General features: G+C 41.9%; 1 long non-coding RNA gene across 1 annotated transcript in view; it reads left to right on the plus strand.

The window, feature by feature from the left end:
* Window positions 1-23,664, plus strand: part of LOC139006559 (uncharacterized) — a 30,877-nt gene that overhangs the window by 995 nt on the left and 6,218 nt on the right. Inside the window, exon 2 of the long non-coding RNA XR_011470753.1 lies at window positions 15,360-15,546. This is a non-coding gene — a long non-coding RNA (uncharacterized lncRNA). The remainder of the gene's footprint in view (window positions 1-15,359; window positions 15,547-23,664) is intronic.

Here is a 23,664-nt window from a genome sequence, read left to right on the forward strand (position 1 = left end):
GACATGCCTCCCGTTTACCAGCACTTCCTCTCATTACTCACCCAGCCGGGGAGCGTGCAGGCAGGTCCATCTCTAGGATATTTTTTTTAAAAAAAACACATATTTTATTGATTTTTTTTTTTTTTCAGAAAGGAAGGGAGAGGGATAGAGAGTTAGAAACATCAATGAGAGAGAAACATCCATCAGCTGCCTCCTGCACACCTCCTACTGGGAATGTGCCCGCAACCAAGGTACATGCCCTTGACCGGAATCGAACCTGGGACCTTTCATTCCGCAGGCTGACACTCTATCCACTGAGCCAAACCGGTTAGGGCTAGGATATTTTTTTTGAAATATATATTTTATTGATTTTTTACAAGGAAGAAGGGAAAGGGATAGAGTTAGAAACATCCATGAGAGAGAAACCGGTCAGCTGCCTCCTGCACACCCCCTACTGGGGATGTGCCCGCAACCGAGGTAGGTACATGCCCTTGACCGGAATCGAACCTGGGACCTTTCAGTCTGCAGGCGGACGCTCTATCCACTGAGCCAAACCCGCTAGGGCTGAAGAGTATTTAACAGGTGTGTTAACCTACATGCATAAGAACAATGGACAGGGCTGGCTTAAAACCTTTCACTAAAATTATGTCTAGGGCATGACTACCCCACATAACCTGCCCAGTTAGGAATTTATGATCAGATCACCCTATGAGGTTACTTTCCATAGAAGCCCTTTTTTTTCACCCAGACCTACTCTGTGTGTGTGTTATCTCCCACAGGGCACAGAGCATGTTTCCCCATGGAGGAGAAGAGTATGATGGGCAATGTAAAGTACCTTTTAACCCAAAGACCTGCTTTCTATAGTCTGAAAACTGTGATCCTACATGATCTGGCCCAGCTACCTTTTTTACTTTAACTACTGAATGACCAAAAGGGATTCCTGGAATGAAGAAGGCCAGTGGATGAGCCTGATTGGCTAGGTAAAATAGTAAAAATACATTAAAGACAAACTTATTGAGAAATCAACAACTAAAAAAAATCTAAGCCTTCCTGGTAGTCTTTTTTCAAAGCATTCATCAGTTCTTCCTATGTTTGCCACCTTAACACATCTGGTGGTTGAAAGCATTAATAAGCTAACAATATTAAGATATGATGATATCATTTAAATTTAAGCTTGCGTTCTTTTGAGCTAACTTAATGTATTTTAAATTCTAAGATAAACATATGACATTTCCTTGTATTACTGTACAAGAGCTCATCCTCACAATTTCACCCCAAATGGTATCACCTTTCAATGATCAAAACAATAGCCACTGATAAAAAAAATATATTAAGAAAAATAAAAAAGATCATATATAATTTTGGGGAAAAAAATCCACACCAGCCAATTTCAGCAAAATGAAACTAGATTCCTACATTGCTTAAGGTCTATACAGTACATTTAGAACTTACTTTTATGTGTACTTTGATTTCCATTTATCATTTATATGTCCATTTGTTTGTCAAATAGACTGCTGCTCAGGGTAGCAGCCATTTTTTTACACCTAGCTCCTCACACACAACGGTACTGAGAACACAGTGGTGAAAAACAAAGACGTGGCCCAAAGCAGACATGCTGAATCCTGTCAGACTTATGGACTCTCTCAATTTTACCCTCCTCCCAAGTTTTGTGAACGTTTTGCTAATCTTGAGAGCAGGTGACAAAATTCAACCGGAAAGCATCCCCCCTCCCCCCCCAATTGGAGAAGGAAGAGGAAGGAGAAAGAGAAGTAGAATAACAGCTAACAGGTATTGAGCCCTGGGATTGCATGTGTTACATCATTTCATCCTCATAACAACTCCATGATGTCGGCACAATTGCAGTCCTTGTCTAACAAATCAGGAAACTGAGGCACTGAGGGTTCAGAAATCTGTCCAAAGCCCAATCACTAGTAATTGCTGACACTCCAGAACCTTTCCTATGTTGAGCACTGTGCTATAATGCACCCCCCCTTGGCCTCCCCCACAAAAACCCTTGTTTTTCTGTCCATCACTACTGTGAAACTTGCACAGAACACACAAATAAAAATAGTGATGCATCAAAAAGAGCCCATCTGGCTTTCTTAAATTCTTCTTGATTTTTATGAAATAAATGATTCTCATCATCCCCCAAGAGCCATTCTGAGCTCACCTTGCCCATTTCACAAGTAAGGCAGTTTGACCTGTTAGGAGCCATCACAAGCACAAGCCCTGAGTTGTCCCACTGGGAGCAACTTATTTGGGATGAAATGGGAATAACAATATTGTTATCATTTTAGAGGTCTTAAGCAACATCCAATATTTTAAACCCCTAATCTAGTGGTGGTGACCACTCTAGTTACCTAAGGAATTGATGGTCATGTACCACTATAAATTACCCAGGTGGAATTTTAGAATTCTAGTGCACTTCGCTGACAGCTCTTATTGTAGCCTAATTAATTTTCATCCCCAAATACACAGCCACCAAAATGTTACTAATGCCATCCTACAGTCCTGGGGTAGATATGGAGGTAAGCAGCCTGGATTCCCTGTCAAGAAAGCACTCTGTCCAGCAGCAAGGAGTGTGATGAACCAGGAACGCCAGCTGTTTTGTAGGGGTTTCCTTTAGCTTTCAATAGAGGTCATGCTATTTTCAGGGTGGCACTTGGCCGTTGACTGAATAGGTGGCGGTATAGGCCTAGCCTGACACTGGACCTCTGTAGGGGCCAATCTTTTCTTCAGATCTCCCTGCTGAACTGGCAGAGACTTTGTCAGCTCGGCAGTATATTGTGACAATTTTTCCTGCCCAAACCTTTTTACTTTCCCAAATGTTAACTTCCCAATAAATATCTCAAATTCATAATTTTATATCAGCATCTGCTTCCTAGAGAATCCAGTCTAGACAAGTACCAAGATGTAAAGTGATAGAACACTGTTAATAGTATCAAAATTGTGTTAAATAACTACAACTGTTCTTTCACATCTTCAGAAAAACCCTCATTATCTTCCATTGTTACTATTTTCTTGTGTGACATTATGTATCATACCTACAAGATATCTTCACCACCTGGGGTGGGAAGTGGGGCGGGAGGAGGGAGATTGAGAAAAAAAGAGAAAGAGCTCATGTTTACAGACAACAGTGTGGTGATTGTGGAGGTGGAGGGAGGTGGAAGAGGGTATAGGAGGGTAAATGGTGATGGGGAAGAAAATAAAGGAAAAAATATATATCATCATAGCAACCCTTCTATTAGTGCAGGATTGAATAATTGGGGCTATAGCTAACCAAGCTGACAGAGAAAACTATCACATGCTTATTTAAATGCTGCAAACTGAAAATACAATGACTGTAGATTTGATTACATTTTGAAAATGAAATGTATTTAATAAACACTGCCTTTATAATTATTCAAAGTATATATATATATATAAATATATATATATATATATATATATATATATATATATAGTTAATCCTCACCTGAGGATATTTTTTCCATTGATTTTTAGAGAGAGTGGAAGGGGCGGGGAGAGAGAGAGAGAACACACCTATTGGTTGCACACGCCACCACACGCCCCAACCAGGGATAGAACCTACAACACAGGTATGTATGTACCCTTGACCAGGAATCAAACCCAAGACCCTTCGGTGTGTAGGCTGATGCTCTAGCCACTGAGTCACACTGGCCAGGCTTTATATTTTATAGGTACATTTATATAGAGGGGCATCACCAGGCAACAATTAGTGTATACTTAGATTCTAAAAAACCACATCTCAGTCCTAACAACGTTTTTATTTACATTTTAATTGTTCCTTTGTTTGGTCATGAGTAATAAATGTGAGCAAGTCAATAGCTATTTTGCTTTAGGGACTACGTATTTTAAACTGGGCTAAATCATTAGTTATTGAAATGGCTTTGCTTTACCTTGAGTACAGAAGGCTATTTTCATTGATTTGTTTGTTTGTTTTTTTAATTTGAAAGTACATTTATTAAACCTGGGGACAGTGAAACGAGGAAAGGCCTAGGATAGAAGAAGCAACAGGAGAAAGACTAGGTGGATAGAATCAGAGAAAAGGGAGCCTTAGGTTCAGGGGATTAGCCTGAGATGAGCTGCCCCTGCCCATTGCTCCCCAGGTGGGGTCCCTTTGAGTTTATGAGATGCACGCCTGTTGGGGAAATAGAGAGGGAATGGCACCGGAGTGCTCCGGGAGGGAGAGCGGGCCCTTTGACCATTCTAAAGCAGAACATTATATGGTGTTATGTCTCCTTTTTTCTGTCACAGAAGGGCAGGGCTGGCACTGAGTATATTGCCTATTATAACAGGTTTCTCTTGACTAACTAGTGTGTGATCATCAGGTAAGGAAACAAACACATGTGCATGTGGGTGTGGCTGTGTGTATAAAATACTGGGAGAGAAAAATATCTCCTAGACTGTCAAGGTTTTCTGAAACATGTTAATGATCATTTGCTATCTTTTTCCCCATAACAGGAATCAGCCCTAATTTGTTAAACAATATTGTTGCTGTAAGAAATGTCCAAAACTGTAAAGAATTTAGGAGTTTACTTGACTCAAACTAATGATAATTGACTGGAAACAAGATCTCAAATGCATCAGAGAAGGACAGTTTTGCAGTTTCTTTTATTCGTTTGAAATTAAGGAGGAAGTTAAGGAAAATTACATTAAAGTGGAAGGAAAAGCCAGGGGATTGGATTACAGGATAGTTAACAAGGTTATGTGCTCTCTTGAGGGTTGTGAATAGGAAAAGGGGTTACATACTAAACTTGACAAGGTCAGGGGAGGCCTGCATGTTTTTATTGACTTTTTTTTAGAGAGAGAAGGGGAAGAGAGAGGGAGAGAGAGAGAGGAAGAGAGAGAGAGAGAGAGAGAGAGAGAGAGAGAGAGATCTATTTAAGAGGGAAAAAACCAATTAGTTGCCTCTCTTACTCGCCCCAACCAGTATTGAACCTGAAATCTTTTTGGTGTACAGTTCAACACACCAACCAACTGAGTCACCCAGCCAGGGCTAGGATGAAATTCTTTACAGCTCAGTCACAAAGAATCCTGTAGTAATAAGATCAATGTCCAATAAACAGTGTTAAGGTAAGAACATCTGACAAACCTGTAGAGAATTTTTGTAAAAATTTATTTGAGCCAAACAATGGATAGGCCCAGAGCAAGACTTCAACAGACTGAGAAAATGTTTCTCAGAATGGCAGTTTGCAGCTTTTTTAATGCATTTTGAATTAAATAACAAAAAGAAAGAAAGAATACATGAAGATAGGGGAAAAGCAAGGTGGAGCTTGGATTACAAGATAGTTAACAAAATTATGTGCTCTCTTAAGGGTAGTTTTAATTCTTTCAAAGGTGTTAAACTAGGTGGTTTTGCTTCTGAGGGGTCTGAAAAAGGGCATATTAAAAGAAGAGTTAAACTAAATGCACCAAAAAAAAAAAAAAAAATGGACAGAGCTTGCTTAAGGTAAAGATCAGTCTTCTACTCAAGAATCTGTATGCCTGAAAAATGACTACTCAGATGACCAGGGAAGGGAGAAAGAGACAAAGACAGAAAGAGAAACGTCCATTGGTTGCCTGCCATATGAGCCCTGACCAGGGATAGAACCCACAACCTGGGTATGTGCCCTGCCTGAGAATTAAACCTGAAACCTTTTGGTGTATGGGATGGCATTCCAACCAACTGAGCCACCCTGGCCAGGGCCATAAATTAGTTTTGACTAATTTATAGTTTTGACTCGGTATACATGGAATTATATTACATGTATACTTTTGAGTATGATTCTTTTGTTTATGTTTGTAAGATTGATTGGTGTTGTTGAGTGTAGCTGTAGTTAGTTCATTTTTGTTGGTATGTAGTAATTGTGATCCTCTAATCCATTCCCTGACTTGTTTTCCCCCACCTCCATGTAATCTTCTCTCCTTAATTTCAAATGAATAAAAGAAGCTGCAAACTGTTCTCTGGAGCATTTAAGATTTTGCTCTCTGGCATATATAGTCAGAATGGCTCAAATGAACTTATAAAAATTCTCTACAGGTTTGGACATTTCTTGCATCAACATACTCTTTTGTATAAATATACCATACTTTAAAACCTGATGGGCATTTGAGTTGTCTGTAGTTGACTTGTATTACTTTCCCAGGACTGCTGTAACAAAGCCACAAACTGAGTGGCATGAGCAACAGGAATTTATTGACTCTCAGTTCTGGAGGCTAGAAGTCAGAGACCAGGGTTGGTTCCTTTGGAGGGATGTAAGGAAGAATCTGTTCCATGCCTCTTCCCTAGCTTCTGGTGGTTTTCTGGAAATCTCTGGCATTCCATGGCTTTAGAAGGATTAACCTGTTCTCTGCCTTCATCTTTACATGGCATTCTCCCTGTGTGCATATCTGTTCCAAATTTTCTGTTTCTAAAAGTCACTAATGCCCTAGCTGGTTTGACTCAGTGGATAGAGCATTGGCCTGTGGACTAAAGGATCCTGGTTCAATTCAGGTCAGGACACATGCCTAGGTTGCAGGCTCAATCCCAGTATGGGGCATGAAGGAGGCAGCAGATCAATGATTTTTCTCTCATCATTGATGTTTCTCTCTCTCTCCCTCTCTCTTCCTCTTTAAAGTCAATAAAAATATATTTAAAAAAATATTCTATATATATAAAAGCCAAGAGACTGGAACGACCGGAATGGCCAACAATCGGACACTATGACATGCACTGGGGAGCCCCCGATCGGCTCCTCCCAACGGCCCTCAGCCCCTCCCCCCAGCTGGCCCTCTCCCTGATTGCCCCCAGCCCCCAGGTCAGGGGCGTGGTCGGCTGGCCAACCTCCAGGGCCCTCCCCCCCTTGCCGGCCAGCCTGATCAGCCCCCATTGGGGCGGGCCAGCTGGACCCCACCTGTGCACAAATTCGTGCACCGGGCCTCTAGTAACAAAAGGTCACTAGTCATATCAGATTAGGGCCCCACCCTACTTCAGTATGACCTAATCTTAAATAATAACATCAGAGAGATTACAATGTCATTTCAAAGAGTTCAGTTTTATGGAGTACCAACGATTTTTCTCTTCAAGAAAAAAAATGAAGTTTAACTTTATGTATCTGACAATAAAAATCATATCTTTAAGGAATATGGGCTTAATAACTTATTGGAAGCAAAAGCTTCTTCAGACTCAACTAAGACCAATGTAATTCTCAGGGTGAGCATCTGGGAACATATATGACCAAACTTCTCAGGAGAATTTTTAATGAACTTTTATGAAATCTAGATTTAGATTGTCTCTAATATAAAATATTAATGTAAACCAGAAATAATGTTTAAATATGCTTTATAATTTTAATAATAAACATTTTTTCTGATTATAGACATTTTGAACATACAGAAAGAGATACAAATGCATATTTAAACTTTTTTCCTAAGTATAGTTTCTTGGGGCCTGGAGAAGTGAACATAGTGAATAATTCTCTATATTTGATTTTATAACCTTTTTTCACTTAACCTTATAATACAATACCCTATACTGGTTTATTTTCAAAGTGATGAAAAATTCTTTATTAACACATTGCAAGAGAGGAAAATAGCAAAGTAATCAAGAATGTGGACGTAAGCCATATTTCTGGATTCAAATCCTAGTCCCAGCAGTTACTAGCATAAAATTGAGTCAGTTACTACTTCTCTGTCTTAGTTTCTTTTTATTTTTTAATTGATTTTATTGATTTCAGAGAGGAAGGGACAGGGAGAGAGAGATAGAAACATCCATGATGAGAGAAAATCATTGATCAGCTGTCTCCTATTCACCCCACACTGGGGATCGAGCCCACAATCTGGGCATGTGTCCTGACCAGGAATCAAACCATGACCTCCTGGTTCATAGGTTGATGCTTAACCATTGAGCCATGCCGGCCAGGCTGTGTCTTGGTTTCTTTATTGAAAAATGGGAATATTAATAGTGTACCTATCTGATAGGGTTGGTATAAGGATTAAACGTGTTAATCTTAACACATTAAATGCATATAAAATTACTGAATAGATATAACATGCTTTAATAGTGCCTCAGATACTAAGCATTCCAGTAGGAGTAGTAATAGTAGTAGCTATTAAATATCCTTAATATGGGCCCAGCTGGTGTTGCTCAGTGGTTGAGTGTCGACCTATGAACCAGGAGGTCCTGGTTTGATTCCTTGTCAGGGCACATGTCTGTGTTGCAGGCTCGATCCCCAGTATGGGGCATGCAGGAGGCAGCTGATTAATGATTCTCTCTCATCATTGATGTTTCTATCTCTCACCCTCTCCCTTCCTCTCTGAAATCAATAAAAACATATATATTTTTAAAATCCTTAATAAGGTACTCTACTGAAATATTAAAACAAGACACATAATAATTGACTAACTACACTTAAAATCTGTAACATTATTTATAGGCAATTTATTTATAATGCTACCTCAGTTTAACATTTAACATCTATAATGTATATTAGGTCAAGTAGTATGACTTCTAATTCAAATTTTTAATTTATGGATTAACTTTGTAATTTTATTTTTCACTTGTCAGAGGGATATATATCTTCACTGAAAAACATAACTTGTCAGATCTTCTAGTGGACAGTGTTTAAAAATATAAATGAAAATCAATAAAATGTAAACTTCCATTCTCCAGTCCCACTAAGCACTTGCCCATATAGCTAGGGCAATAGCCATATGTGGCTAGTGGCTACCGTATTTGACAGAGTAGACATAGAATGTTTCCATCACTGCAGAAAGTTCTGTTGGATAGAGCTGTATTATGGTTTGTAGGCAGAAAGTGGCATGATTTGATTATGCATCAATTCAAGCGTAATGTTCTTTTGCTTCAGTTTCATTCAACTAATTATGCAATATTTAGTAATTTTTAAAAATATAATATAAATTTAATATTACTTAAGATCAATCATCTATGTAAGGATCAAATGCAAGAAAAGCAATATGTGAGTGTGATATACACATTTCATTTCACATTTTTCTTTTCTGAATTAACTAAAAGGCTCCTCTCACCGTACTTAACAAATGTTATTATTTATTTAAAAAATATTTTTATTGATTAGGGAGAAACAGGAAGGGAGAGAGGGAGAGGGAGAGGGAGGGGGAGAGGGAGAGGGAGGGGGAGAGGGAGAGGGAGGGGGAGGGGGAGAGGGAGAGGGAGGGGGAGGGGGAGAGGGAGAGAGATGAGAGAGAAACATAGATTTGTTGCCTCCTGTATGCACCCCGACCAGGGATCAAACCCGAAACCTGGGTATGTGCCCTGACCAGGAATAAAACCGGACACCTTTCAGTGCACAGAATAATGCTCAACCTATTGAGCAATGTTATCTTTTTAAATAATAATTTAACAGATTAAACACAACTTTAAAAACTTTTTATAAGGAAAAAAATCACAATTTGCTCAGAAATAGAGACTAATATAATAAACCTCCCTGAATACATCACCCAGTTTCAACAATTATCAATTGATAGCCAATCTTTTTTTCATCTATAACCTACCTGCTCTTATCCCCTACCCACCACTGAATTAATTTGAAGCAAATCTTAGACATAAATATTATTTTGTCTTTAAACATTTTAGTAGGGATCTATAAAAGATAAGAGCACTTTTTAAAATATAATCACAAAATATCCATTATCATAGCTAAAAAAATAATCTATCTATCAGTAATTCTTAATATTATCTACACTAATAAAAGAGAAACATGGTAATTGGCATACGACCGCTACCCTTCTCATTGGCTAATCAGCATATCCTTATGCAAATTAACTGTCAGCCAAGATGGCGGCCGGCAGCCAGGCACTGAAGCGAGCAGGGAGATTTGCTTCCTCCAGGAACTGCAGACTCCAACGTTCCCTGCCTGACTTGCCGGCCTCTCAACTGCAACTCTAAGCAACTATTACTATGTTGCAAATAAGAAGCTAAACAAAAACGGCTGTCAGTCAACCCCGGACCGCAACATTGTATCCATGTTTTCAGCAGGGAGGCCTCAGAGCTAAAGCTGGCCCAGAATAAAAAAAAAGAAAAAGAAAACAAGGAGCGGTTGGGAGCTTTTAGTCAACTGCCAGCGGGAAAACAGCCCTCAGCCCCTCAGCCAGCCTGGCCAGGCACCCCAGTGGGGACCCCCACCCTGATCCAGGACACCCTTCAGGGCAAACCAGCCAGCCCCTACCCGTGCACCAGGCCTCTATCCTATATAGTAAAAGGGTAATATGCCTCCCGGCACCGGGATCAGCGTGACAGGGCGCAGCGCCCAAACCCCCTGATCAGCCCTGCTCTGTGCCTGATCGGGGGGAGCTCCCCAACCCCCTGATTGCCCTGCGGCTCTGTGTGTGACAGGGTGCAGCGCCCCAACCCCTTGATCCGCCCTGCTCTGTGTGTGACAGGGGGCAGTGCCCCAACTCCCCTATCAGCCCTACTCTGTGAGTGACAGGGGGGAGCTCCTCAACCCCCTGATGGGCCCTGCTCTGTGAGTGACAGGGGGCAGCGCCCCAACCCCCTGATCGGCCCTGCTCTGTTAGTGACAGGGGGCAGCGCCCCAACCCCCTGATCGGCCCTGCTCTGTGAGTGACAGGGGGCAGCGCCCCAACCCCCTGATCGGCCCTGCTCTGTGAGTGACAGGGGGCAGCGCCCCAACCCCCTGATCGGCCCTGCTCTGTGAGTGACAGGGGGCAGCGCCCCAACCCCCTGATCGGCCCTGCTCTGTGAGTGACAGGGGGCAGCGCCCCAACCCCCTGATCGGCCCTGCTCTGTTAGTGACAGGGGGCAGCGCCCCAACCCCCTGATCGGCCCTGCTCTGTGAGTGACAGGGGGCAGCGCCCCAACCCCCTGATCGGCCCTGCTCTGTGAGTGACAGGGGGCAGCGCCCCAACCCCCTGATCGGCCCTGCCTTGAGTGTGACAGGGGGCGGTGCCCCAACCCCCCAATCAGTCTACCCTGAGCGTGACTGAGGGTGGCATCGCAACCTCCTGATCCGCCCTGCTCTGTGCATGACCAGGGGCTGCACTTAGGGATTGGGCCTGCCCTCTGCCACCGGGGAGCAGGCCTAAGCCAGCAGGTCGTTACCTCCCGAGGGGTCCCAGACTGTGAGAGGGCACAGGCCGGGCTGGGGGACCCCCCGCCGAGTGCACAAATTTTTGTGCACCGGACCTCTAGTCAAATATATAATCCTTAAACAAACAAAAGAAACCCGTTTGTTTTTCTGACTTTTACATCAAATTTCAAGGTTGGAAAGCACATGTGATATTGTCATCAATTCAAGGTCACTGATTATTTTGTGTCAGAAATGCTGTAGATCAATATTCAGAAAATGAGAGCAGTATGTTTTATCTATTAATTGCTAACAACAAAACAAAGCTTTATAAATAGACTAAAAAATAATCAATAGAAACAAAAGTACTTAGGCTATCAAACTATTCAAAGTAGGCCAAATAATCCTAATAATATAAACAAGTTACTACCTCACACCCATTAAGGTGGCTTCTATCCAAAATCAGAAAATAACCCTTCTGCACCTTTGATGGAAATGTAAAATGCTACAGCCACTGTGGAAAGCAGTATGATGGTTCTTCAAAAAATTAAAAATAGAACTACCATATGATTCAGCAATTCCATTTCTAGGTACATACTCAAAAGAATTGAAAGCAGGGTCTCAAAGAGACCAGTACACCAATGGTCAGGCAGCATTATTCCAAATAGCTCAAACATGGAAGTAACTCAAGTGTCCATGGAAAGAGGAATAGATAAGCAAAATGTGGTGTATAAATACAATGGAATATTATATGCTTTAAAAAAAAAGAAATTCTGACATTGGCTACAACATGTATGAACATTGAGGACATTGTGCTAAGTGAAATAAGCCAGTGACACAAAAAAGACAAATACTGTACGATTCCACTTACATGAGGTACTTAGATGTGTGGCTTATGACCTAATAGTTAAAGTTAAGATTGAAGTTTACTATGAGAATGCTCTTCATTTATATAATGTTATCAACCAATGTTACCTTAATACATTTAATAATCAAAAAAAAACAAAACAGGTTGTCATGAGAGCCCTGGTTCTATACTTTTCAAAAGTGAAAGGAATAAAATCCTAGTAACAGAATGCAAAGATTTTATAATTTTTTTAAATATATTTTATTGATTTTTTACAGAGAGGAATAGAGAGGGATAGAGAGTTAGAAACATCGATCAGCTGCCTCTTGCACATCTCCTACTGGGGATGTGCCTGCAACCAAGGTACATGTCCTTGGCCGGAATCAAACATGGGACCTTTCAGTTCGAAAGCTGATGCTCTCTCCACTGAGCCAAACCGGTTAGTGCAGATTTTATCATTTTTAATACATTAGTCTTTCATTTGTGAAATTATCAGTGTTTATTATGAGCTTTGTAGAAATGAATATGACACATATCCCATTTTTATAGATCCTAGTTTAGGGGAAATGAATCATCTAAATATTCCGAAGAATATTAATAATCCTAAGGAAATTATGAAACAGGAAATGTTTTTCTTCAGAGCACTCAAATCCTCTCAGGGATTGAGTCTGAGACATTTTATTAGTTTGTAAGCAAGACTTTTCTCACCTTTGGTTATAGGGAGAGCTGTTACAGGATTCTACAGGTCTTGGTTCACATCAGTAGTCATTCCTGATTTATGAACTTATTTCCATGATTTTCTGGCAGATGGCAATAAAATGGCTTGAGAAAGTGGTTGTTTTTTCTTTTTCTAATTTGCACAAAAACATGATTTGGGCTAGTGGCAAGGCTGGTATGTGCTTCTGCTCCTCTACTCTGGGCAACCTAACTTGTAATATACTACCCAAAGCACCCCAACAGCCCTCCAAGGGCCCTAGCCCCACTCATATCCTAACCTTAACCCAGCAAACTATGTCCCAGAAAACTTCCAACGTCCTGGGATTAACTCTGTCATCTCCATTCAAGGTCTTGCTATCATTTAGCAGTCAAGACAAGGAAGTCCATAAGCTAAATTGTGATAAAAATGGAAATCAGTCTTTGTTCTTGGCTTTCTCTCTTTGGACATTCAAAGTCATAGTTCATATAAGTGTGTGTGTGTGTGTGTACGTGTAAGAGAAAAGAAGAGGGAGAGAGAAATTAAGTAAAGTAATAACCTTTTAAAGATACAGTATTCTTACTATGATTACTATAATCCCTTGCTCATCTCCATCTCCTATCCCAGATGAAACTCTTTTTAACATTTACCTTTTTTCCCCCTGGTATTTAGCTTCATATGTCTAAGTAATCTGTTTATACTGGTGTGTCTTATTTATCAATTTCAAATTTATTTATTAATGTCTCATAATGGTAAATTAAGATTTATATTTCTTCTACTACCAATCCCACTTTCCTTATATCTGTCACTCTCCCAAGATAGTTATAATGCAAGTAGAGGCCCAGTGAACAAAATTCGTGCATGGGTAGGGTCCCTAGCATGTTAAGCGCCATGTCAGTCACCAGTGACTGACACTATACTTTCCGTCCAAAAGACAAAACAGGCTGGGCGCTTAACGTGCTGGCAGCTGCCAGCTGCTGGTCAGGGCCTCCCTTCCCCTAGCCACCTGCCACCACCGCCAGCAGGGCGGGGCCGACTGTGGGGAGGGGCTGCAGGCAGTTGGCCAGCCGGCCTAGTCCCCTGGTTGAACTCCTGGTCCAGGGGACAACTTACATATTAGGCTTTTATGATATAGGATTTTTGGTTAAATTGGTATTTAGAGTTACGTTTGCATGTCTGTGTAAATGTTGACACTTCAGAGTCATGTTCTTTCCTGTAAAACACTATTTTTCCTAGAATTAATCATTGCCACATTTTGTCATTTCTTAACAATAACAGCCTCATTTTATAATTTCTCATGAAAAATTTTATACATGTTCCATCATATCTGTCAAATACCAGTATTTTCCAGTGCTCAAACATATCAGATAATTTATCAATTCTATTTTTTTTCCCAGAGGCTACCCCCAACTTCTGCTCAAATCTTGATTGATTGATTGTGGGTTTGTTGCACAGCTATCATTTAGGGTGTCCTTTCGCTATTACTCTGGGACTTTCCTTTGCCTCCTACCTGTGTCAAATCGCTTCCTTTCTGTGGTCCCTGAAGTTTGTGATCAGAGGTAATTTCTCATCTGTTGCAGTATATTCTTCAGTAGTTTCCTACAAAAGCTATACATTTGAAGTATTATTTGTCTTCAAATGTTTTTCTTTACCCTCATACTTAACCATTAATTTGTCTAAGAGAAATCATTGTCTGGGGTGGGAGGTGGAGGAGGAAATTTGGGGACGGGGGATAAATGGTGGTGAAAGGAGACTTGACTTGGGGTGGTGAACACCCAGTATAGTGTACAGATGATGTGTTGACAAACTTGTACACCAAACCTGTATAATTTCATTAACTAGTGTCACCCCAATAAATTCAATAAACGGGGAAAGAAGAAAAGAAAATCATTGTCTCAAAAATGTTTTAAGAATGGCTTAATTTTCTCCTAGGTTGCTAAATTGCTTCTGAGCAGTCAGATGCCATGCAGTTCCTATTCCCTTGCCTGTGAACTGATTTGAAATACAGTTTCAAAATTCTTTCATCCCTCATGTTCTGTAATATGATGACTATATGCCTTGGTGTGGATCTCTTTTCATTTATTCTGCTGACACTTAATGGGGTCCTTTCAATCTGAAGACTCATGGCTTCAGTTCCAGGAAATTTTATTGTGCTCTTTTTCTGAAACTCCTCTTTCCTCAAATGTTCTCCTACATTAATCCCTAGAATGTATATTACATTTTCTTTGTACTTTTATCTTATTTTCTGATAACTTTTCATCTCTTATCATCTAACATGTTGCTTTTTAAAAAATATATTTTTATTAACTTCAGAGAGCGAAGGGGAGGGAGAGAAAGAGATCAATGATGAGAGAGAATTATTGATCGGTGGACTGCCTCCTGCATGCCCCCCACTGGGGATCGAGCCAGCAACCAAGACATGTGCCCTGACCAGGAATCAAATTGTGACCTCTTGGTTCAGAGGTCAACGCTCAAGCACTGAGCCAAGCTGGCAGAGCTATATTGTTGATTTTTTTTTTTTTATTGATTTTTTACAGAGAGGAAGGGAGAGGAATAGAGAGTTAGAAACATCGATGAGAGAGAATCATCGATCAGTTGCCTCCTGCACACTCCCTACTGGGGATGTGTCCGCAACCAAGGTACATGCTCTTGACCGGAACTGAACCTGGGACCCTTGAGTCCACAGGCTGGCGCTCTATCCACTGAGCCAAACTGGTTAGGGCCATATTGTTGATTTTTAAGAGCTCTTCTTTGTCATTTTTCATTTCATTCTGTTTTTGTTTTTATTTTTTAGGTGAGGAAAGAGTGAAAATATGGAGCATATAAAATGGAGTCATTTTCACGGAGCTGCTGAAATAATTAACATATGAAGTTTGAGGCATTTGGAAAGACATCGCCCTTGTTTAACTAGCCTGGGAACTTCAACTTTTTTTAACTTTCCAGTCCTGTATCAATGCCTGGATATACATCTGGACCTCTAGGTAACCTTCTAATTATCCCCTGAAGGGCTCTTGTACCCAGTGATTACCCTCTGAAATATTCACATATACATCCAATCAGACATCCATTATCCAGACCAGTCTGGGACTGACCAGACTTATTGGCACCCTCCTTCCAGACCACATGGCATGAATCATCCTGACTGCCTGACATCCTGGACCAATCCTAGGTCTAAGAATGCAGGACTGACATTTCTCAAGAATGTACCTTTTACTATAAGAAGTTTTAAACTTTTCTTTCTTCTTTGGAAAACATCTGGGGTTTTGCCTAGCTGTGTATCCCATCTGCAAACTCCAAGACCCTTGAACAAATCTCTATTATTTATTTCCAACAAAGCCTCCAGACTCTTTTTTTTTTTTTTTAGTTTATTTAACATAGAGACGCAATATTTTACAGGAGGTTAGGTCTGCACCAGGACATTAGTATTTGGGGATCAAGTCAAGAAAAGATGGTTGGCAACCTCCTTTGGAGAAATATTTGGAACAAATACACTTACATGCTTTCAAAGAAGATCACCAGGAATAAGGTAGGATCAGACTTCTTACATTTCAAAGAGCTTCAGGAGTGCCCTGTTTAAATCTATGGAACAACGATTTTTAAAATTCAGATACAACTCAAATAGGTCACAACAGGCATTATACAATCTAATGGATAAAGAGTGATTTCAAGCAAAATAAGACTTTCTTATTATTGAGCTCTCACCAATACCAAAAGATAAATTCAGATTTCATTTTGACTTCTGATTTTCTGGCTACAGGATTCCTTAGGTTCAGAAGCAACTCAGAGTGCTTCACAGAGATGATAGGTATGTGCTCAGCTTGTTTTGATGTTATGCACAATAATAATTGAGGTCCACACATTTTATCTTTTGGATTGATTTACCTTCATTTCTTTCTTGTTTATGACCCTTCCTTAAAACTGGGCTGAACTTACATTTTGTAGTTTCTGACTTTTTTTGGTTTTTAGGTCTTTCCTAAAAGACCAACCAAGAACCCAAAAATCTTGGCACATTATCTGTCAAATTAGCCTCAGATTAGTCTCTCTCTCTCTCTCTCTCTCTCTCTCTCTCTCTCTCTCTCTCTCTTCTCTCTCTCTCTCTCTCTCTCTCTCTCTCTCTCTCATTCTTAAGATAATCTAACTCTATTAACTTCCCTTTATGAAGTTCTAGAACAGTTTGGATAGAGACTAACATCACAGCATACAGTAGAATTGCCTTTAATGTGAAAATCAGAGGTGACTGGAGTGTTGTTTAAGAAGAATAAAGGATAAACAGTCTGACCTTTTCTTTCTAAGACAATGGAGCCTGGCATGTACTGATTATTCAGACACAGCTCTCAGGTCTGCCTCTAGCAGTGGCTGAGCCATTTCCTCCCTCTCTGGAGCAGTCACTGTCCTGAGTCACTGCCCTGCTGTTGCCAGGTGCTTGTTTGCTAAGTAGTAACACACTACACCCCCACTTCCCCACACAGAGTTCTGGGGAATTGCCCCAATTTTCAGCTCTGCTGAGGTAGTTTGTGACTCATCCTCTTTTTTTCTTTAGTGACCTTTTAAAGAGACAGGAATAACCCCTGTTTTTATTTTATTTTCTCAGTTTCTCTCGTAGGTCTCTTTTGATTTATTTGAACACAAGCTATAATGAAGTCTAAAATCAATAACTTTGTTTTGAACACCATTTATATAACTGGCTTTCTATTCTACTTTCTCAGTCAAAATATTTTCTTTCCAGTGGGAGGAAAAATAGTGCAGGAGGAGCTTATTTCCTATGAGAAGTCAACTGTATTTCCTGTTAAATATAATCAACTAGAGGCCCGGTGCACAAAAATTTGTGCACTCGGGGCGGGAGGGGGGGGGGCGGGGGGGGTCCCCCAGCCCGGCCTGTGCCCTCTCACAGTCTGGGACCCCTCGGGAGATAACGACCTGCTGGCTTAGGCCTGCTCCCGGGTGGCAGAGGGCAGACCCATACCCTAGGTGCAGCCCCTGGTCAGGCTCAGAGCAGGGCCAATTGGGGAGTTGGGCGCCACCCCCGTCATCCACAGAGCAGGGCAGATCGGGAGGTTGCGATGCCACCCTCAGTCACGCTCAGGGTAGGGCCAATTGGGGGGCTGGGGCACCACCCCCTGTCACACTCAAGGCAGGGTCGATGGGGAGGTTGCGGCGCCACCCCCTGTCACGCACAGAGCAGGGCCCATCAGGGGGTTGGGGTGCTGCCCCCTGTCACGCACAGAGCAGGGCCCATCAGGGGTGTTGGGGCTCTGTACCCTGTCACGCACAGAGCAGGGCCCATCAGGGGTGTTGGGGCTCTGTACCCTGTCACGCACAGAGCAGGGCCCATCAGGGGTGTTGGGGCTCTGTACCCTGTCACGCACAGAGCAGGGCCCATCAGGGGGTTGAGGAGCTCCCCCCTGTCGCTCACAGAGCAGGGCCCATCAGGGGTGTTGGGGCTCCGTACCCTGTCACGCACAGACCAGGGCCCATCAGGGGATTGAGGAGCTCCCCGCTGTCACTCACAGAGTAGGGCCGATAGGGGAGTTGGGGCACCGCCCCCTGTCACACACAGAGCAGGGCGGATCAGGGGGTTGGGGCGCTGCACCCTGTCACACTCAGGGCAGGGCCAATGGGGAGGTTATGGCTCTACCCTGTTACACACAGAACAGGGCCCGTGGGGGGGGGGGGGGTTGGGGCACCGCACCCTGTCACACACAGAGCAGGGCGGATCAGGGGGTTGGGGCGCCGCACCCTGTCAAACACAGAGCCTCAGGGCAATCAGGGGATTGGGGAGCTCCCCCCCTATCAGGCACAGAGCAGGGCTGATCAGGGGGTTGGGGTGCCTTCCCCTGTCACGAACAGAGCAGGGTGGATAGGGAGGTTGTGGCCCCACCCCCTGTCACACACAGAGCCGCAGGGCGATCAGGGGGTTTGGGCGCTGCCCCCTGTCATGCTGATCCCGGTGCCAGGAGGCATATTACCCTTTTACTATATAGGATAGAGGCCTGGTGCATGGGTAGGGGCTGGCTGGTTTGCCCTGAAGGGTGTCCTGGATCAGGGTGGGGGTCCCCACTGGGGTGCCTGGCCAGTCTGGGTGAGGGGCTGAGGGCTGTTTTCCGGAAGCGAGTGAGTGAAGCTTCCAACTGCTCCTTGTTTTCTTTTTTTTTTTTTTTTATTCTGGGCCAGCTTTAGCTCTGAGGCCTTGCTGCTAAAAACATCGATACAATGTTGCTAAAGCCTGGCTGACTGAAAGCCAGTTTCTGGGCTTTTGTTTAGCTTGTTATTTGCAACATAGTAATAGTTTCTTAGAGTTGCAACTGAGAGGCCGGAAAGTGAGGCGGGGAACGTTGGAGTCTGCAGCAAGCAAGCCTCATGCTTGCTTCAGTGCCTGGCTGCCAGCCGCCATCTTGGCTGACAGTTAATTTGCATATACTCACTGATTAGCCAATGAAAAGGGTAGCGGTCGTACGCTAATTACCATGTTTCTCTTTTATTAGTGTAGATAATTGTCCAAATTAAGGTATAGAACTGCAATCTTAGGAGTTCTACTTAGGTTCTGTTTACTCTTAGCTTTACATACAATACCTCTCCTGGAATGACAAGTATTGTCAGTGCAAGCAGAGTTGAAGCCACTAATCTTTGCATTAGTCTGTAATGTCAAGTGATGTTTTTAAAGAATCTTAATTCCAGTATGTTAGGTCGGAGAGAGCCCAGGATCGGATACATGCAGGCATGTGATGAGACAATGGACTCCCCCTGGAATTTCTCACAGATCAACGTGCCAGACACAGATACTGGCTTCTTCTCCCTGAATCCACATACCCCCACACAGATACTGACTCATTCCTGAATACCTTACTGACCCCCCTGCAGCTGAAGCTTCCTCAACTGAATACCTCAGCTCATGTCCCCGCCCCTCACCCAACCGCAGTATAAAAAAAAGCGCCCCCCTCCATGTCGGCGTGAATCCACGTGCCCTGTCTTTGGGGGTACATGGGTCTCCCGGGGACGCAGAATAAATTTTCCTTTCCTTTCTTTTCTGATTCACTGGACTCTATTTCTAGCGCCGCCTCCTGAGCCACCTAACCTAACACAGTATGTATAGTTTATATATTTATTTGTTTTCTTGTTATGCTTTAAAAATATTATAATTAAATATTCTTCACTTTTTTGTTTATTTGTTTTTAAATTTTTATTTTTTTATTTGAGAGAGGAAGGGGAAGAGAAAGAGAGAGAGAAACATCAATTTGTTGTTCCACTCACTTATGCATTCATTGGTTGATTCTTGTATGTGCCATGACCAGGGATCGAACACTCAACCTTGGCATATGGAGAAGATGCTTTAATCAACCATGCCTCCTCCATTTTTTTTTTTTTTAGAGTTGAAAATCCCCTTACCAATATTTTTTTTTAATATACTTTATTGATTTTTTACAGAGAGGAAGGGAAAGGGATAGAGAGTTAGAAACATCAATGAGAGAGAAACATCAATCACCTGCCTCCTACACACCCCTCACTGGGGATGTGCCTACAACCAAGGTACATGCCCTTGACCGGAATCCAACCTGGGACCCTTCAGTCCGCAAGCTAAGGCTGTATCCACTGAGCCAAATCGGTCAGGGCCCCTTACCAATATTTTGTTAAAATTTTTGACATGATCATTAGCCATTTACTCTCCTATAAAGTGGAAAAACCCATGTGGAAGATATGTTTTTGTATATGTACTTAATTTCTATCACTAGCTCTGGAGTCAACTGGATTAGAAAATTTTAAGCAGCCCAATTTTGTTGGAACATAAGGTGTGAAGGTGGTAAAGGCAGGAGATGATGTAAGAGAGAAGTGTTAAAGAGCTTAAATTTTGTTATTTTAGAGTATGTCATAGGATTGGAGAAAAAGACTGGGTGTAATCTAATTTTAGCAAATCTAAAATCTAAATTACATCAATTTTCCTAAATTCAAGAAACAATATTTTTAAAAATTTAGAGGAAAAAGATATAAGGCTCCTCTATAATTCAAGAGGGCTTAAAACTCCAAAAATATATTTCTCATTACATACTTCAAAGGACACTAGTAATCATACTTACACTATGTAGATGCTCAACACCAAGCATGTCAAACTCAAAGGCTAACACGGGCCAAATAAATGAGGCATGCGGTCTGCGGGCCACGGGTTTGACATTCTTGCTCTACACTATAGTGTTATTGTTTCAGTATATGCATGAGTGAATGGGAGATATCAAAAGAAATAAGGTGATTCACAGGGAATTTTCTGGTAATCTCACATTTAAATTATATATATACGCATATATATATGTGTGTGTGTATATATATATATATATATATATATGTATATATACACATATATATATTCACATAAATATATATATACTAAAGGCCCAGTGCATGAAAATTCATGCACTGGAGGGGAGGTCCCTCACCCCGGCCTGCCCCCTCTCACAGTCCAGGAGCCCTCAGGGGTGAGAGGGGACGCCCCATCACACCTCTGCTGCTACCACTGCCGGCAGCAAAGCAAGCCTCAGCCGGCCCTGGTTACCTGCACCTCAGGCCAGCCCTGGGCGGCTGGGCAGCTGCCATCCGACACTTGCCTGTGCCTCGGGCCGGCACTGGGCGGCTGGGGGGCTGAGGGGACTGGGGGACTCTGGAGGCAGGTGCGAGGAGCAGCTGGGCCTGCCTGAGGGCGGACCCGGCATTGCCATGGGCCTGCTGCCCCAGTGGGGCTGAGGGGACTGGGCACCTCCATCTTGTGGCTGTGGGCACTGCCATCTTTGAGGGCGGGGCAGTCAATTAGCATAGTCCCTCCTTATTGGCTGTGGGTGCTGCCATCTTTGCAAGGGAGTGAGAGTCAATTAGCATATTCCCTCTTTATTAGATAGGCTAGTTTCTGAATGTGATATTATCCATACACACACTTATATGCATGTATGTATATACATATAGTGGAAATAAAAAGCAAATAACAAAGGACAGTGTCAAAGGGCAGCAATATGCCTAAAAAATGAACTGAGATTGTTTTTTAAATACTATTCATAGCAAGTTGTTTTCCTTTTCTTTTGCTTCCTCCTTGCTTCCCTCCCTTCCCCATTCTTTTATTACTTCCTTTTCTGTTTCCTTTTCAGTGCATGAATATATATATATATATTCAAAACTTCTATGATCTCTCCCAAGGCATTGGGAAAGGCCTGTGCAAGTGAGGGACCCTAAAGCCTAAGCTTAAATTTGTCTTTGCTCCAGTGGGTACCTTTCTTTGACATGGCAGGACAATCACAAAGCCATTGTCACCACCCAAACACATTCTCTGAGGATCTCAAGAACACACATTCTCTGCTCATCTGAGTCACAGAACATGGAAAAATGATTTGAATGACATTTTTCTCAATTCTCCAAAGATGATTACATAATTAGTACCACTCTATCTAGATACACAGGAAAGAAGTTAATTCACTGCATACAATAGTTACCTTAGTGTAATAAAACCTACTTCTCTCTCTGTTGAGAAAGGCTGCTCTGGCTTCATATCTTCTGTTATTTTTTGTTTTTGTTTTTGTTAATCCTCACCTGAAAATATGTTTTCCATTGATTTTTAGAGAGAGTAGAAAGGAGAGGGAAAGACAGAGAGAGAGGAACATCAATGTGAGAGAGATTCATCCATTGGTTGCCTCCTGCATGCACCCCAACCAGGGCTAGTGATCAAGCCTGCAACAGAGTTAAGTGCCCTGACTGGAATTGAACCTGCAACCCCTCAGTTCGCAGCCCAACACTCTAACCGCTGAGCCAAACCACCTAGGGCTCTTCTGTTATTATTTGCTGAAAATGTATCACTGGAAGTTACACAATAAAATTTATGAGATAAATATGTCAGAGTGCTCACTTTTGGTCTCTTCAAGACTAATTTCTATGAGACTAAGTTATCACTCTAGATTATGATTCCAGGAATAGAGCTTACTCAGAGTGGACACATATAGGCAGATATGCTCCTCTGGTTATTATCAGAGAGGTAATATCAATAATTAGGTCCAAGAGGCAAAGTTCAGGTTCTAAACAAAATGTGAGGAAAAGCATCAGGATCCATGGTAGTCAGAAAGGAGATATGAAATCTAAACACAACTGGTGTGCTAACAACACAGTGAAAACGTACTCATTTCCTATGCTGTTCTAATATTTTCCCTCAAGGAGAAAATATTATTTTTTAATTAATCTTTATTGTTGAGATTATTACAGAGGTCCTTCTTTCCCCCACACTTGCCCATAGCTTCCCTCCACCCAGTTCCCACCCCACCCCCCAGGCCCTCGACACCCTATTGTCTGTGTCTATAGGTACTGCATACATGTATATAAGATCTTTTTCTAATCTCTTCCCACACCCCCCACAACCCCTTCCCTCTGAGAATCGTCAGTCTGTTCCATTTCTGTGCCCCTGATTCTATTCCATTCACCAGTTTATTTTGTTCATCAGATTTTTTATTCGTTTGATTTTTAGATCAATTGTTGATAGATATGTATTGCCACTTTATTGTTCATTTTTTTTTATCTTTACCTTCTTCTTGTTCTTCCTCTTCTTAAAGAATACCCTTAAGCACTTCATATAATACTGATTTGGTGGTGATGAACTCCTTTAGCTTTTTCTTGTCTGTGAAGCTTTTTATCTGACCTTCAATTCTAAATGATAGCTTTGCTAGGTAGAGTAATTTTGATAGTAGGTTCTTGCTATTCACATCACTTTGAATATTTCTTGCCACTTCCTTATGGCCTGCATAGTTTCTGTTGAGAAATCAGCTGACAGTCATATGGGCACTCCCTTTTAGGTAACTAACAGCTTTTCTCTTGCTGCTTTTAAGATTCTCTCTTTGTCATTTGCCCTTGGCATATTAATTATGATGAGTCTTGGTGTGGTCCTCTTTGGGTTTCTCTTGTTTGGGTGTCTCTGCGCTTCCTGGACTTCTAAGTTTATTTCTTTCACCAAGTAGGGGAAGTTTTCTGTCATTATTTCTTCAAATAGGTTTTCAATATCTTGCTCTCTCTCTTCTTCTGGCACCCCTATAATTCGGATGTTGGTATGTTTGAAGTTGTCCCAAAGGCTCCTTACACTATCTTCA

The sequence above is a fragment of the Myotis yumanensis genome, unplaced genomic scaffold (assembly GCF_028538775.1).
Source record: "Myotis yumanensis isolate MYYU_CA2020_CCGP unplaced genomic scaffold, mMyoYum1.0.hap1 SCAF_3, whole genome shotgun sequence".
NCBI lineage: Eukaryota > Metazoa > Chordata > Mammalia > Chiroptera > Vespertilionidae > Myotis > Myotis yumanensis.